Source organism: Entelurus aequoreus, linkage group LG25 (assembly GCF_033978785.1).
Source record: "Entelurus aequoreus isolate RoL-2023_Sb linkage group LG25, RoL_Eaeq_v1.1, whole genome shotgun sequence".
NCBI classification, from domain to species: domain Eukaryota; kingdom Metazoa; phylum Chordata; class Actinopteri; order Syngnathiformes; family Syngnathidae; genus Entelurus; species Entelurus aequoreus.
Window position 1 is genome coordinate 33,384,815 of NC_084755.1, and position 18,713 is coordinate 33,403,527.

At 34.8% G+C, this 18,713-nt stretch overlaps 1 protein-coding gene across 2 annotated transcripts in view; it reads left to right on the plus strand.

Annotated features, from left to right (window-relative positions):
* Positions 1-8,056: 8,056 nt before the first annotated feature.
* tanc2a (tetratricopeptide repeat, ankyrin repeat and coiled-coil containing 2a) overlaps positions 8,057-18,713 on the plus strand; it is a 160,689-nt gene continuing 150,032 nt past the window's right edge. Inside the window, exon 1 of one of the 2 annotated variants that reach the window (XM_062036879.1) lies at positions 8,057-8,330. The gene's annotated coding sequence lies outside the window, so the exon portion shown is untranslated. The remainder of the gene's footprint in view (positions 8,331-18,713) is intronic. The other variant, XM_062036880.1, reaches the window with a different exon arrangement.

The window sequence follows — 18,713 nt, forward strand, 5'->3', positions numbered from 1 at the left end:
AGGATGGAGCTAGACCGTGTACTATTTGATACGTAAGTAGTAAAACCTTAATTCTATCAAGCACTCTGCCTGAACAAATATTTGATATTTGCTTCAGTTGGTAAACCTTTGACCCACTCTCCTTCTCAACTGGACCAACTTCACAAATGTTTACTTTGGATTACCATGACAAGTTTTTGTTTTCTCACAACCATGAATAAAAGGCCGGAAGCTACTACCAATATTGCGGTATCGCTGTGATACCGGGTACCAATACTGCATATTTACATTGATACCAATAATTTTTCTCATTGGATGAGTTTGTGATTTACCTTAAATTTGATGTTTAGTATCGGAACAACATACAAGGCAACAATTGAACAATACAGTCTTACAAGTTCTAGACTACTGCAACACACTTCTTGTCGGGATCCCCAGCAAGAACATCCAGAAGCTGCGATACATAGAGAATAGTGCTGCTAGGATCCTGATGAGAGTGTGGAAATACGACCATATGACACCAATTCTCAAATCCCTTCACTGGCTTCGTGTTCCACTCAGGATTGAATACAAAGTCTCCCTACTAACCCACCAGTGCCTCCATGGAAATGCCCCCCCTCTACCTCAAAGAACTACTCACCCCCAAATCCTCCACACGACACCTCCGCTCCGGACAGGCTAACCTCCTCCAATCTCCGAGGACAAAGCTACGAACAATGGGAGACCGGGCTTTCTGCTCCGCCGCTCCCAGTCTGTGGAACGCTCTCCCTGACCACCTGAGGGCACCACAGACTGTGGATGCTTTTTTTTTTAGATATATGCGTACTAGTTCTAGCTATTTGGCTGTTCTAGTTTTTCTTTTTATTTCTTTTTTATTATCTTTTTATTTTATTTTTTTAATACACTGTAGCACTTTGCGGTTGTTTAGTCGATGTAAAGTGCTTTTTTACAAATAAAATCTATTATGAAGTTTCTTTGGTCTTGTAAAAATGGGACCCGTTACCTCCCTGCTTGGCACTCAGCATCAAGGGTTGGAATTGGGGGTTAAAGCACCAAAAATTATTCCCGAGCGCGGCCGCCGCTGCTGCTCACTGCTCCCCTCACCTCCCAGGGGGTGGAACACGTCAAATGCAGAGGGTAATTTCACCACACCTAGTGTGTGTGTGGCTATCAGTGGTACTTTTACTTTATCTTAACTTAGCTCAAAACACTAAAACAATCGGCATTTTAAATTAATTTAAATCAATTCCATCTGTGCTTTCCACCCCAAAACAGCACAATTTTAACATGTAAAATGCCTTTTTATGAAGGAAAAATAAATGGTATGAAAACAGATCAATATAATGTACTACTAGCAACTACAGTAGATTTATAAAGTAATGTAATATTAATGTACCTTGGAAAATGGACGTCTACAGTATCTCCTTCCAGCGGCTTCTCCATATTTTCGTGAATAAATGTTCGCAGTATAGATATTTTGGTATTTTTGCCTGGAATTGTTCATGTTTCTGTTTTTTTTTTCTTCTTTAATTCAGCAATGCCACTGCTAGCGAGTAAGATCGGATGTTTTGGGCGGATTTCACTGTGGCGGTTGCTACGACAATTAATGACAAGGACGCGTGTGACTCCAATTTTTGCTTGTTACTTAAAGCAAAACAATTAGTAGACGGACAACTCTTATCTCAAAACACTCTTAAGTTGAGGCACCACCGTGTATAAATATGATATAAGGCAATGGACGATGTAAACAAAATACGACAAAACCATTTTTATGCCTAAAAAAATCCTTAATTTAGCCAAAAAAGACAGAGTATTATTTTTTATTTTTTTAAACGCAATAGATTGAAGCTGCAAACTTAGAAGTGTCATGTGGCGAGAGACGACTGTAATACAATTATTTTATTACATACAATATTTGAGTGAAATAAGTCAACAAAAGAAAAAAACTGCTATTGACTTATTCAAATTTTGCAACCATTTTTATGCCTGAAAAAATCCTTAATTTAGACAAAAAAGACAGGTTATTATTTTAAAAAATAATAATAATTAAAAAAAAAAAACGCAATAGATTGAAGCTGCTAACTTAGAAGTGTCATGTGGCGAGAGACGACTGTAATACAATTATTATATTACAAACAATATTTGAGTGAAATAAAGTCAAAAGTGCAAAATAAGTCGACAAAAGAAAAAAAATACTGCTATTGACTCATTCAAATGTTGCAACCATTTTTATGCCTGAAAAAATCCTTAATTTAGCCAATAAAGACAGGGTATTATTTAAAAAAAAAACCGCAATAGATAGAAGCTGCGAACTTAGAAGTGTCATGTGGCGAGAGACGACTGTAATACAATTATTTTATTACATACAATATTTGAGTGAAATAAAGTCAACAAAAGAAAAATACTGCTATTGACTCATTCAAATTTTGCAACCATTTTTATGCCTGAAAAAATCCTTAATTTAGCCAAAAAAGACAGGTTATTATTTTAAAAAATAATAATAATTTAAAAAAAACAAAACGCAATAGATTGAAGCTGCAAACTTAGAAGTGTCATGTGGCGAGAGACGACTGTAATACAATTATTATATTACAAACAATATTTGAGTGAAATAAAGTCAAAAGTGCAAAATAAGTCGACAAAAGAAAAAATACTGCTATTGACTCATTCAAATGTTGCAACCATTTTTATGCCTGAAAAAAATCCTTAATTTAGCCAAAAAAGACAGGTCATTATTTTTTTTAAAAACGCAATAGATTGAAGCTGCAAACTTAGAAGTGTCATGTGGCGAGAGACGACTGTAATACAATTATTTTATTACATACAATATTTGAGTGAAATAAAGTCAACAAAAGAAAAAAAATGCTATTGACTCATTCAAATTTTGCAACCATTTTTATGCCTGAAAAAATCCTTAATTTAGCCAAAAAAGACAGGTTATTATTTTAAAAAATAATAATAATTAAAAAAAAAAAAAACGCAATAGATTGAAGCTGCAAACTTAGAAGTGTCATGTGGCGAGAGACGACTGTAATACAATTATTATATTACAAACAATATTTGAGTGAAATAAAGTCAAAAGTGCAAAATAAGTCGACAAAAGAAAAAATACTGCTATTGACTCATTCAAATGTTGCAACCATTTTTATGCCTGAAAAAAATCCTTAATTTAGCCAAAAAAGACAGGTTATTATTAAAAAAAATAAATAAATAAAAAAAAATAAACGCAATAGATAGAAGCTGCGAACTTAGAAGTGTCGTGTGGCAAGAGACGACTGTAATACAATTATTTTATTACATACAATATTTGAGTGAAATAAGTCAACAAAAGAAAAATGATGCTATTGACTCATTCAAATTTTGCAACCATTTTTTTGCCTGAAAAAATCCTTAATATAGCCAAAAAATACAGTTTTTTTTTTTTTAAACAACAAAGAAAACGCAATAGATTGAAGCTGCAATCTTAGAAGTTTACAATTATTACATTATTATTTTATTATTATTTTATTACAAACAATATTTGAGTGAAATAAATCAACAAAAGAAAAAAACTGCTATCGACTCATTCAAATTTTGCAACCATTTTATGCCTGAAAAAATCCTTAATTTAGCCCAAAAAAGACAAGGTATTATTTAAATTTTTTTAAAAAACGCAATAGATTGAAGCTGCAAACTTAGAAGTGTCATGTGGCGAGAGATGACTGTAATACAATTATTTTATTACAAACAATATTTGAGTGAAATAAAGTCAAAAGTGCAAAATAAGTCGAGAAAAGAAAAAAAAAATGCTATTGACTCGTTAAAATTTTGCAACCATTTTTTTGCCTGAAAAAATCCTTAATTTAGCCAAAAAAGACAGGTCATTACTTTAAAAAAAAAAAAAAAACGCAATAGATTGAAGCTGCTAACTTAGAAGTGTCATGTGGCGAGAGACAACTGTAATACAATTATTTTATTACAAACAATATTTGAGTGAAATAAAGTCAAAAGTGCAAAATAAGTCGACAAAAGAAAAAAAAACTGCTATTGACTCATTCAAATTTTGCAACCATTTTTATGCCTGAAAAAATCCTTAATTTATCCAAAAAAGACAGGTTATTATTAAAAAAAAAAAAAAACGCAATAGATTGAAGCTGCAGACTTAGAAGTGTCATGTGGCGAGAGACGACTGTTATACAATTATTTTATTACATACAATATTTGAGTGAAATAAGTCAACAAAAGAAAAATACTGCTATTGACTCATTCAAATTATGCAACCATTTTTATGCCTGAAAAAATCCTTAATTTAGCCAAAAAAGACAGGTTATTATTTAAAAAAATAATAATTAAAAAAACAAAACGCAATAGATAGAAGCTGCGAACTTAGAAGTGTCATGTGTCGAGAGACGACTGTAATACAATTATTTTATTACATACAATATTTGAGTGAAATAAGTCAACAAAAGAAAAATACTGCTATTGACTCATTCAAATTTTGCAACCATTTTTTTGCCTGAAAAAATCCTTAATTTAGCCAAAAAATACAGGTTATTATTTTTTTTTTAAACAACAAAGAAAACGCAATAGATTGAAGCTGCAAACTTAGAAGTTTACAATTATTACATTATTATTTTATTATTATTTTATTACAAACAATATTTGAGTGAAATGAATCAACAAAAGAAAAAAACTGCTATTGACTCATTAAAATTTTGCAACCATTTTATGCCTGAAAAAATCCTTAATTTAGCCCAAAAAAGACAAGGTATTATTTAAATTTGAAAAAAAAAACCGCAATAGATTGAAGCTGCAAACTTAGAAGTGTCATGTGGCGAGAGACGACTGTAAGATCGGTAGGTTGTGAGTTCAAATCCCGACCAGACTATAAAAATGGGACCCATTACCTCCCTGCTTGGCACTCAGCATCAAGGGTTGGAATTGGGGGTTAAATCACCAAAAATTATTCCCGGGCGTGGCTACGCTGCTGCCCACTGCTCCCCTCACCTCCCAGGGGGTGAACAAGGGGATGGGTCAAATGCAGAGGACAAATTTCACCACGCCTAGTGTGTGTGTGACAATCATTGGTACTTTAACTTTTAACTTTAACTTAATACAATTATTTTATTACAAACAATATTTGAGTGAAATAAGTCAAACAAAAGAAAAAAAAACTGCTATTGACTCATTCAAATTTTGCAACCATTTTATGCCTGAAAAAATCCTTAATTTAGCCAAAAAAGACAGGTTATTATTTAAAAAAAAACAAAAAACGCAATAGATTGAAGCTGCAAACTTAGAAGTGTCATGTGGCGAGAGACGACTGTAATACAATTATTTTGTTACAAACAATATTTGAGTGAAATAAGTCGACAAAAGAAAAAAACTGCTATTGACTCATTCAAATTTTGCAACCATTTTTATGCCTGAAAAAATCCTTAATTTAGCCAAAAAAGACAGGTTATTATTTAAAAAAAAAAAAAAAAAAAAGCAATAGGTTGAGGCTGCAAACTTAGAAGCGTCATGTGGTGAGAGACGACTGTAATACAATTATTTTATTACAAACAATATTTGAGTGAAATAAGTCAAGTGCAAAATAAGTCAACAAAAGAAAAAAACTGTCATAGACTCAATCAAATTTTGCAACCATTTTATGCCTGAAAAAATCCTTAATTTAGCCCAAAAAAGACAAGGTATTATTTAAATAAATAAAAAACGCAATAGATTGAAGCTGCAAACTTAGAAGTGTCATGTGGCGAGAGACGACTGTAATACAATTATTTTATTACAAACAATATTTGAGTGAAAAAAAGTCAAAAGTGCAAAACAAGTCGACAAAAGAAAAAAAAAACTGCTATTGACTCATTCAAATTTTGCAACCATTTTTATGCCTGAAAAAATCCTTAATTTAGCCAAAAAACACAGAGTATTATTTTTTTTAGTTAGCGAGAGACGACTGTAATACAATTATTTTATTACAAACAATATTTGAGTGAAATAAATCAACAAAAGAAAAATACTGCTATTAACTCATTCAAATTTTGCAACCATTTTTATGCCTGAAAAAAATCCTTAATTTAGCCAAAATAAGACGGTATTATTTAAAAAAATTAATTAAAAAAACGCAATTGATTGAAGCTGCAAACTTAGAAGTGTCATGTGGCGAGAGACTGTAATACAATTATTTTAGTACAAACAATATTTGAGTGAAATAAGTCAAACAAAAGAAAAAAAACTGCTATTGACTCATTCAAATTTTGCAACCATATTTATGCCTGAAAAAATCCTTAATTTAGCCAAAAAAGACAGGTTATTATTTAAAAACAACGGGGGAAAAAAACGCAATAGATTGAAGCTGCAAACTTAGAAGTGTCATGTGGCGAGAGACGACTGTAATACAATTATTATATTACAAACAATATTTGAGTGAAATAAAGTCAAAAGTGCAAAATAAGTCGACAAAAGAAAAAATACTGCTATTGACTCATTCAAATGTTGCAACCATTTTTATGCCTGAAAAAATCCTTAATTTAGCCAAAAAACACAGAGTATTATTTTTTTTTAGTTTAAAAACACAATAGATTGAAGCTGCAAACTTAGAAGTGTCATGTGGCGAGAGACGACTGTAATACAATTATTTTATTACAAACAATATTTGAGTGAAATAAGTCAACAAAAGAAAAAAACTGCTATTAACTCATTCAAATTTTGCAACCATTTTTATGCCTGAAAAAATCCTTAATTTAGCCAAAAAAGACAGGTTATTATTTAAAAAAAAAAAAAAAAACGCAAAAGATTGAGGCTGCAAACTTAAAAGCGTCATGTGGCGAGAGATGACTGTAATACAATTATTTTAGTACAAACAATATTTGAGTGAAATAAGTCAAACAAAAGAAAAAAAACCTGCTATTGACTCATTCAAATTTTGCAACCATATTTATGCCTGAAAAAATCCTTAATTTAGCCAAAAAAGACAGGTTATTATTAAAAAAAACACACAAAAAACGCAATAGATTGAAGCTGCAAATTTAAAAGCGTCATGTGGCGAGAGATGACTGTAATACAATGATTTTATTACAAACAATATTTGAGTGAAATAAGTCAGCAAAAGAAAAATACTGCTATTGACTCATTCAAATTTTGCAACCATTTTTATGCCTGAAAAAATCCTTAATTTAGCCAAAAAAGACAGGTTATTATTTAAAAAAAAAAAAAAAACCACAAAAGATTGAGGCTGCAAACTTAGAAGCGTCATGTGGCGAGAGACGACTGTAATACAATTATTTTAGTACAAACACTATTTGAGTGAAATAAGTCAAACAAAAGAAAAAAAAACCTGCTATTGACTCATTCAAATTTTGCAACCATATTTATGCCTGAAAAAATGCTTAATTTAGCCAAAAAAGAAAGTTATTACTTTAAAAAAACCAAAAAAACGCAATAGATTGAAGCTGCAAATTTAGAAGCGTCCTGTGGCGAGAGATGACTGTAATACAATTATTTTATTACAAACAATATTTGAGTGAAATAAAGTCAAAAGTGCAAAATAAGTCGACAAAAGAAAAAAAACTTATTTTGACTCCTTCAAATTTTAATAAAACCCCTCCTCAGTTGTTTTGCATTTAACCGTATAAAGTATAAAACAATGAAAAACATACAAATTATGTTTTAAAAAAATTTTGTTTTAGTTTTTTGCAAACCTCATGTTCCGAATAAACTGAAACTGAACTGAACTGAAAGACCAGCAGCTGCCACTGCAATACAGCCTGTGCTACATTGCACAATAATAACAATTATACAAATAGATAAAATAAGATAAAAATATGTTCATACTAAACATACTTGTTTTAAATGTATGTAAATTATTTTTAGTATTAAAATATACATATATATGCATCATCAGAAAAATGCAAATGATATGTCACATTGACCACGTTACTTGGTATCGGATCGACAGCGACGTTCGCAGTATCGCCCACCCGTAACTTCCGCCCAGCGACTCTGTTGTTGTCACGAGCAGGACGCCCAGGCCACGCCCCTTCATGAATAATTCATCACCCTCCCTCCGCCAGAGCAGGCTCGTGCCAGAGAGGCTTCCCAGGCGTTCGTTAGGCGGGCTCTACGTTTCACCGGTAAAACCCTCCGCCGCCGTACTATCGCCGCTCCCTCCGTCGTTAAAGGACATGAAAACACCCAGCAACGGCTGGGGCGTGGGAGTTGGCCTCCGGCAGCTTTTCTGCCGGTGTGTTTACCGCCGGAGAAGACGCAGCGAGGGCTTGACATCACCCCGACCGTGACCGACCTATTATCTGCCATTAATGACGCCATTTGTATCCACGCTGGAGTGAAGACCAACACTCAGGTGAGCCACGGTAAGTCTCTTCAAATTATTATATACAATATCACCAGGGCTATATTTTTCATGTCGCGGAAATTATTATGATAGAAAAGGGAGATTCATTTATTTATTTATTTTCATTTATTTTTTATCATGTGTATTTAGTCTTTCACTGAATGAACAGCCCACTGACACATTTACACTTACAACTTAAGAATAATAAACGTGTGTGTGGGTGTGTGTGTGTTCGTGTTCTTGTATTTCCACCCTTCTTGAGACGTCAACAAGAAAAAGTACCTTCCATATGAAGTTAGTACCGAAATCATGGTCCTAGTACGGAAAAATATTGCATCTAATAGAGAATGTCTCATTTGCACCCCTGGTGGTGAAATCTATCAAAATGAGGGTGGTCACCCCCAAAAAATTGACTGTCAACATATGAAATAACAAGTGTGTGTAAAAATTTAAAGTGCTCCCCCTCTGGCCAACATATGTCATAACACGTGTGTGTAAGAAATTGAAATGCGGGTGAAAATGTTGGTCAAAATTGATGAAAAAAATAAAATAAATATGTGTATAGAGACATACTGTGATAACTTGAAGTAAATAATGAAGATTAAAAAGCAATTACCAACAAAACATTAAAAAATATATATATATATATATATATATATTAACTAAAACCAGTTTTTTTCTTACAATGTGTCGACTTTTTTCTTATAAAATTGGGAACAATTTCTCATATGCTTTCTGTTTCTGTAATATTGCAATATTTTCTCGTAAAAATTATTACTTTTTAATTAAAAATGGCGACATTTGTCATGTAAAATTCTGACTTTTATCACAATATTGCCAATTTTTTTGTTGTTCTTGTAAAATAGTGACATTTTTTGAGTAAAATGATGACTTTTGTCATAAAATTCCGATTATTATTATAATATAATATTGTCAAAATGTTCAAGTTTTCTGATAAAATCGTGACTTTTGTCGAGTAAAATTACGACTCCTTTCATAAATTGCCAAAATGTTAAGCTTTTCTTGTAAAATTGCGACTGTTATTGAGTAAAATTCCAACTTTTATCATAATTTGGAACAAATGTTCAGTTTGTCTTGTAAAATTTTGACTTGCATTGAGTAAAATTATGACTTTTATTATAATGCTGCCAAAATTCTAAGTTTTTCTTGTGAAATTGTGACTTTTTTTGGTGAAATTCCAACTCATTTTTCACAACTAGCTTTTTTATATCTGCATAGTATGTATATATTATTAATGTTGTAAATACTCTTCTTTATATATCTAGAAAGGGTGATCCTAAAGAGGGAGGCATTTTTCGGAGGTCTCAAGAAGGTAACAAATACAAGAGAGTGTGTGCGTGTTCTTGTATTTCTTCCCTTCTTGAGACGTCAACAAGAAAAAGTACCTTCCATATGAAGTTAGTACCTAAATCATGGTCCTAGTACGGAAACATATTGCATCTAATAGAGAATGTCTCATTTGCACCCCTGGTGGTGAAATCTATCAAAATTAGTGTGGTCCCCCCCAAAAAATTGTCTGTCAACATATGAAATAACAAGTGTGTGTAAAAATGTAAAGTGCTCCCCCTCTGGCCAACATATGTCATAACCAGTGACGTGCGGTGAGGTTCATGGCTGGTGAGGCACTGACTTCATCACAGTCAGATTTACAAACATATGAACCCTAAAGAGTATCTTATTCACCATTTGATTGGCAGCAGTTAACGGATTATGTTTAAAAGCTCATACTCATACACTTTATAGTGTCATCACTGGATACATATAACAATTTTTAATTAATTTTTTTTCTTTTTACATTTTTTTTCTTTCCATGATGGCACGTGAGGCCCCGCCTCACCTGCCTCCCCTGCCTCCCCTGACTGCACGTCACTGGTCACAACACGTGTGTGTAAGAAATTGAAATGCGGGCGAAAATGTTGGTCAAAATTGATCAAAAAAATTAAATAAATATGTATATAGAGACATACTGTAATAACTTGAAGTAAATAATGAAGATTAAAAACCAATTACCAACAAAACATTTTAAAACATTATGTATATTAACTAAAAGCAGTCTTTTTCTTGCAATGTGTCAACTTTTTTCTTATAAAATTGGGAACAATTTCTCATATTCTTTCTGTTTCTGTAATATTGCAATATTTTCTCGTAAAATTATAACTTTTTAATGTAAAATTATTACTTTTTAATTCAAAGTGGTGACATTTGTCAAATAAAATTCTGACTTTTATCACAATATTGCCAATTTTTTGTTGTCCTTGTAAAATAGTGAACATTTTTGAGTAAAATGATGACTTTTGTCATAATTTTGCCAAGTAAAATTCCGATTATTATTATAATATTGCCAAAATGTTAAAGTTTTCTGATAAAATTGTCACTTTTGTCGAGTAAAATTACGAGTCTTTTCATAAATTGCCAAAATTTTAAGCTTTTCTTGTAAAATTGCGACTGTTATTGAGTAAAATTCCAACTTTTATCATAATTTTGAACAAATGTTCAGCTTTTCTTGTAAAATTTTGACTTGCGTTGAGTAAAATTATGACTTTTATTGTAATACTGCCAAAAAGTTTTTCCTGTTAAATTGTGACCTTTTTTTTGTGAAATTCCAACTCATTTTTCACAACTAGCTTTTTTATATCTGCATAGTATGTATATATTATTAATGTTGTAAATACAAATATTTATATATATAGAAAGGGTGGTCCTAAAGAGGGAGGCATTTTTCGGAGGTCTCAAGAAGGTAACAAATACAAGAGTGTGTGTTTGTGTGTGTATGTGTGTGTGTTCTTGTATTTCTACCCTTCTTGAGACGTCAACAAGAAAAAGTACCTTCCATATGGGGACCGGTGAACAAGTTAGTACCGAAATCATGGTCCCAGTACGGAAAAATATTGCGTCTATTAGAGAATGTCTCATTTGCACCCCTGGTGGTGAAATCTATCATAATTAGTGTGGTCCCCCAAAAAATTTACTGTCAACATATGAAATAACAAGTGTGTGTAAAAAATTTAAGTGCTCCGCCTCTGGCCAACATGTGTAATAACAGGTCATAAGCCATAAGCCAATTTTTTTGTTGTTCTTGTAAAATATTGAAATCTTTTGAGTAAAATGATGACTTTTGTCATCATTTAGCCAAGTAAAATTCCGATTATTGCTATAATAATGCCAAAATGTTAGTTTTCTGATAAAATTGTGACTTTTGTCGAGTAAAATTACGACTCCTTTCATAAATTGCCAACATTTTAAGCTTTTCTTGTAAAATTGCGACTGTTATTGAGTAAAATTCCAACTTTTATCATAATTTTGAACAAATGTTCAGTTTTTCTTGTAAAATTTTGACTTGCGTTGAGTAAAATTGTGACTTTTATCATAATACTGCCAAAATTCTAAGTTTTTCTTGTGAAATTGTGACCTTTTTTTGTGAAATTCCAACTCATTTTTCACAACTAGCTTTTTTATATCCGCATAGTATGTATACATTATTAATGTTGTAAATAAAAATCTTTATATACTGTATCTAGAAAGGGTGGTCCTAAAGAGGTAGGCATTTTTCCGAGGTCTCAAGAAGGTAACAAATACAAGAGTGTGTGTGTGTGTGTGATATTGCATGTTGATTTTTCCTCACACCGCTCAAGCCAAGCTGGTGGTTACCAGTTGTTTTGACAGGAAGCAAATCCTTTGTGAGGAAATGACGGGATTATCCCGACCCGAATGATAACATACGCCCCTTCCTTCTTCCACAGTGCCTCTGAATGTGTTGTTGTGTGTTCTCTAGCTATCTAGCTATCGTCATTATCAGTCCTTCTGTCACCTGTTTGTCTCTCCGTCCAATCGGTCATCAAAACATAGTCATCCAACCATCATCAACCTGTAGTCCATATATCAATCACGTCATCCATTGACTTATCCGTCCATCATTTAAAGATGATCATTTGTCAATCCGTCATCCATTTATCCACCATCCACCCAAACAGCCTTCCTACGGTATATTCACCAATCTATTCGTTCATTCATTCATTAATCTATTACCAACCGTCCAGCTGTATTCCATTTATTAAACTAGTTATCTGTACATCCTTTCATCAACCCATCTTTCCAAACATCCGTGTATCCACCCCATTATCAACATCCATCCGTCAACTACAGTGTTGACTTATCCGTCCATCATTCAAAGATCAACTTTTGTCCATCTGTCATATCCATTTATTTACCATTCATCCAAACATCGTCATCTGATTATCCACCATTCAGTACAGTACGTTTACCCGTCCGTTCATTCAATAATTTATACATTTATTCATTCATTCATTCATCCAACCATCACCAACCATCCATCCGTCATCCATTGACTTATCCGTTTGTCCATCATTCAAACATTGTCGTTTGTCCATCAGTCATCCATTTATCTACATCTATCCAAACACCATCATCTGACCATCCATCATAGGGTACATTTACCAATTAATTAATTTGTTCCTTCATCCAACCACCACCGACCATCTACCCGTCATCTATTGACTTATCTGTTGGTCCATCACTCAAACATTGTCATTTGTCCATCAGTCATCCATTTATCTACATCCATCCGAACACCCTCATCTGACCATCCATCATACTGTATATTTGCCAGTTATTTCATTCATTCATTCATCTTTTACCAGCTGCCCAGCTCTAGTTCGTTTATCAAATTTGTTATTTGTCCATCGTTTTATCAATCCATGTTTCCAAAAATCCATCCATCCACACATTATCAAGAACCATCCGTCATCTATTGACTTATCCATCCATCATTCAAAGATACTCATTCGTCCATCCGTCATATCAATTTATTTACCATTCATCCAAACACCATCATCTGACCATCTGTCATACAGTACAGTATATGTACCGATCCATTCATTCATTTATACATTTATTCATTCATTCATTTAACCATTAACATCCGTCCATCCGTCACCCATTGACTTATCCGTTTGTCCCATCATTCATACATTGTCATTCATCCGTCAGTCATCCATTTATCTACCATCCATCCAAACACCATCATCTGACTATCTATCATACAGTATATTTACCAATTAATTAATTCATTCATTCATTCATTCATCGATCAACAACCGTCCGGTTGCAGTCCATTGATCAAAGTAGTTATCTGTCCATCCTTTTATCAAACCACCGTTCCAAAAATCCATATAGCCACCCATTATCAACATCCATCCATCATCTATTGACTGAACCATCCATCATTCAAATATTATCATTTGTCCATGCGTCATATCCAGTTATTTACCATTCATCCAAACACCATCATCTGACCATCCATCATAAAGTATATTTACCTGTTCGGTAATATATAAATTCATTTATTCATTCATCCAACATTCACCAAATGCCTATCTGTCATCCGGTGACTTATCCGTTTGTCCATCATCCAAACGCCCTTATCTGACCATCCATCATACAGTATATTTACCAATTAGTTAATTAATTAATTCATTCATTTATTTGTTCATCCAACCTTAAGAAACCGTCTATCGGTTTCTATCCATTGACTTATCCGTTTGTGCATCATTCAAACATTGTCATTTGTCCATCGATCATCCATTTATCCACCATCCATCCGAACACTCCCACCTGACCATCCATCATGCAGTATTTTTACCAATTAATTAATTAATTGATTGAATAATACATTTATCACCAACCATCCAGCTCTAGTCCATTAATCAAACTAGTTATCTGTCCCTCCTTTTTATTCATCCATCTTCCCAAACATCCATGTATCTACCAATTATCAACATCCATCCGTCATCCATTGACCTATCCGTCCATCATCATTCGTCCATCAATCATACGGTATATTTTAGAGGTCGATACAATGATCGATTCTCCGATGCATCACGATAAGAACGTGGACGATTCATGAATCAATAGACAAATGTCCAAATATCGATTATTTACTTATGTAAACAAAGTAATACAGACAGTTCTAAAATGCGGCATTAATGCTAATGTTCTGTAAGCGTTAGTTTTAGTTTTGGGTACAACTAACCATCATCAGCTGTCCAGCTACTATACATGTATACACTATATTGCCAAAAGTATTTGGCCACCCATCCAAATGATCATATTGCATAAATATAAATAGATATATAAATAGATAAATATTCCAAAGTCAACTGTCGGCTTTATTATAAGAAAGTGGAAGAGATTGGGAACAACAGCAACTCAGCCATGTAAACTGACAGAGAGGGGTCAGCGGATCCTGAAGCAAAAAGGTCGCCGACTTTCTGCACAGTCAGTTGCTACAGAGCTCCAAACTTCATGTGACCTTCCAATTAGCCCACGTAGAGTATGCAGAGAGCTTCATGGAATGGGTTTCCATGGCCATGCAGCTGCATCTAAGCCATACATCACCAAGTCCAATGCAAAGCGTGGGATGCAGTGGTGTAAAGCAGTGGTCCCCAACCACCGGTCCGTGGATCGATTGGTACCGGGCCGCACAAGAAATAAAAAAAAATTTAATTAATAAAATAATAATTTATTTGTATTAAATCAACAGAAATAACATTATACATCTACATTATATATCAATATAGATCAATACAGTCTGCAGGGATACAGTCCGTAAGCACACATGAATGTATTTCTTTATGACAAAAAAACAAAACATACTCCCCCCGGTCCGTGGGACAAATTTTCAAGTGTTGACCGGTCCGCAGCTACAAAAAGGTTGGGGACCACTGGTGTAAAGCACGTCGCCACTGGACTCTAGAGCAGTGGAGACGCGTTCTCTGTAGTGATGAATCATGCTTTTCCATCTGGCAATCTGATGGACCAGTCTGGGTTTGGAGGTTGCCAGGAGAACGCTACATTTCGGACTGCATTGTGCCGAGAGTGAAATTTGGTGGAGGAGGAATTATGGTGTGGAGTTGTTTTTCAGGAGTTAGGCTTGGCCCCTTAGTTCCTGTGAAAGGAACTTTGAATGCTCCAGGATACCAAAACATTTTGGACAATTCCATGCTCCCAACCTTGTGGGAACAGTTTGGAGCGGGCCCCTTCCTCTTCCAACATGACCGCACCAGTGCACAAAGCAAGGTCCATAAAAACATGGATGACAGAGTCTGGTGTGGATGAACTTGACTGGCCTGCACAGAGTCCTGTCCTGAACCCGATAGAACACCTTTGGGATGAATTAGTACGGAGACTGAGATCCAGGCCTTCTCCACCAACATCAGCGTGTGACCTCACCAATGCGCTTTTGGAAGAATGGTCGAAAATTCCTATAAGCACACTCCGCAACCTTGTGGACAGCCTTCCCAGAAGAGTTAAAGCTGTAATAGCTGCAAAAGGTGGACCGACATCAAAATAAACCCTATGGGTTAGGAATGGGATGGCACTTCAAGTTCATATGTGAGTCAAGGCAGGTGGCCAAATACTTTTGTCAATATAGTGTATGTTAATTAGACATTAATGTCTCAATATATTAATGTGACCTTGTTTTGCATCATTGTGTTCAGCTATGCACAAAAAATACAATAAAACCATAGCTAGTAAGTTTGTTTTCCCCCCCATGTGGAATATTGGGGATAGGCCCTGCAAGTAATGATGCATTTCTGTCTTCTTTTGCTACACTTTGGTGTCAGAGATGTTCTTTTGACATATTTTGTCCTCCGCCCACCCCCACTGACTTCTGTTCCTCAACAGTGGCAGTGCAGATGGGTGTAATCCCTCGTTAATCTGCCTAACTTTGTAGCCCATAGTCTGGCTTTAGTGTTACGCTGATTAAAATCCCTCCCACCATGTCAGTCATTAGTTAATTAGATCACTCATGTGTGCTAATTAAAGGAGCAGGACACAACACTCGAAGGGCAAGGCCTTTCAAATATAACGAGGGTCTTATTCAGCCTGATTGTTGGCCAGTTCACTCCCACTGTGAGCTGATGAAGGGCTGCGATACAGTATATAGAGTCTCATAACACACACAATACCTTAATAATGGCAGAATTGGAATAATCCACAGTAACTGCCGTTTGCAAGCAGCAGCACTTCATATTAAATATGTCTGACTACATGTTCTGTAACAATATTCTATTGCACAGTCCATCATAAAGTGGTGTAATTAGGAGAATATCATTTTAACCATAGCAAAGGAGGGTTGTAGCAGTGCACTATCAAATCAATTATAAACGTATGATGTAAAAAAGGGATAATTTGATGCTGCACAAACCAGCAAAGTGCAACCGGCTTATCTCGATGGCCCTCAAAACCGAAACCATTGCTCGAACTGCAGTTTGTTGACAGGGTTTTCCTCAAGTTTTCATATTTTTATTGATATTCTTCTGTTCTCATATGATACAGGAGCGATGGCAGTATTGTGGATGCATCTCAGCTGTGATTCAGGGGTTGGGCTTAGGGATGATGTTTGATAAGAAATTATCGAGTTCGAGACCATTATCGAATCCTCTTATCGAACCGATTCCTTAACGATTCTCTTATCGAATCCAGATAGGTTGTTGTGTATGGAAAAAAACACAATATTTGGTTTAACAAAAGCTCACTTTTATTTTATAAGAAAAAATAAAAATAAAAAAAATAAATAAATATTGACTGTTACCCCCTAAAAAAATAAAAAAAATAAATATTGACTGTTGTTACCCAAAGTATATTAAGTGGGAATTTTCAGAAAAACAAATATATACAGTAACACAAAAACAACCTGTCTCTGTGATCACTATAGGTGTATAAATAATAATATAGTGTTAAATAAAATCAGTCCCTTGGGCACAAAACTGAAAATAATACAGCTCTCCAAAAAGTGCACTTCTACTGCTATTGGAACATACTAACTACACACACAGGCAGACAGCTAACAAACAATCCAAGACGTCTAATAACGTTCCAAAATAGATTAATCCATTCAGGCTCTTTATTGTTGTTGATCTTGCTTTGTCTTTTCCTATCTTTACTTTTGTCTCGCACTGGACTGTTATTTTTTTTTTTTAAACTGAAATACACACAATGACAAATGTATAAGCTATGTGATTCAATTAACATACTGAAATTTAAGACACAATATGTAAATATTAGCTTCACACAAATATACAGTACTATCATCAAACAAATACTTCTGAGTGTTGAAACTATTTCGATGGTGGAAATACATGACTGGCAGCCATTTTAAGTCCTCAAAACATCCATTGAAAAAGTGCACAAAAATCGTTTTTCAATAAACATCTTACTATCAAATTTAACCACTTTCCACCTTAATATTGAGTTACATAAACAAGTTAAACAGTTTACTTACAGACTTATCATTTCCAAGGCTTTTAAGAGCTAACACAACTTGTCTACTTCTCAATTGTCTCATGAACTGAACAGACGTCACCAACCCGGAAGTGCCCAAACTAATGACGCGTAGTATTTTCATATCGCCACAAGGTGTCAGTAAGAGTCTACAATCAAATGGGCATAACATTGCCGTCCCACAGGGCATTTCCTGTGGGAAGTGATTAAGGCTGAAACGACGCGTCGACGTAGTCGACGTCATCGGTTACGTAAATACGTCGACGCCGTTTTTGTGCGTCGACGCGTCGCATATTTACGTCACACTACCGTCATGGCGGACCGCAAAGCAGACGATCAAAGCAGACGATCAAAGCAGACGATGCGAGCGGTGCGAGCGAGGGGGGAAAAGCATGCCAAAAGTGGTCAAAAGTGTGGGAGTATTTCAATAAACGGCCTAATAATGTTGTTGTATGCACACTGTGTCGAGCGGAAATGGCCTATCATAGCAGCACAACGGCTATGAACGAACATTTGAAAAGAAAACCATCAACTAGTCAATCGTCCGCGCGAGCATACGTTGTCATCATTACACAAAAACATGACTGTGTCATTTGTATCTGCTAGGGGTGTAACGGTACATGTTTTGTATTGAACCGTTTCGGTACGGGGCTTTCGGTTCGGCACGGGGGTGTACCGAACGAGTTTCTAAGCTAAAGCTAACTTTAGCTGCTAAAGTCTTAACAAGCTGCTTCGCTCCTCTGCGTCTGTCTCAGCACGCAGCATTGTCCCACCCACACAACCATCTGATTGGTACACACGCAGCATTGTCCCACCCACACAACCATCTGATTGGTACACACGAAGCATTATCAGCCAATCAGCAGTGTGTATTCAGAGCGCATGTAGTCAGCGCTTCAGCGTGGAGCAGATAGGTGTTTAGCAGGTGAGCATCAGGCAGCGGACTCTCCCCAAATGATAATAAACACCTCCCAGTCAACTACTAGTAACATCACTATGAGCCCGTTGACCTTCTAGAAATATAAACTGCAGCTCAGCTCACTCGCAGTCCTGGCTTGAGGTGAAGGCTAATTACCTC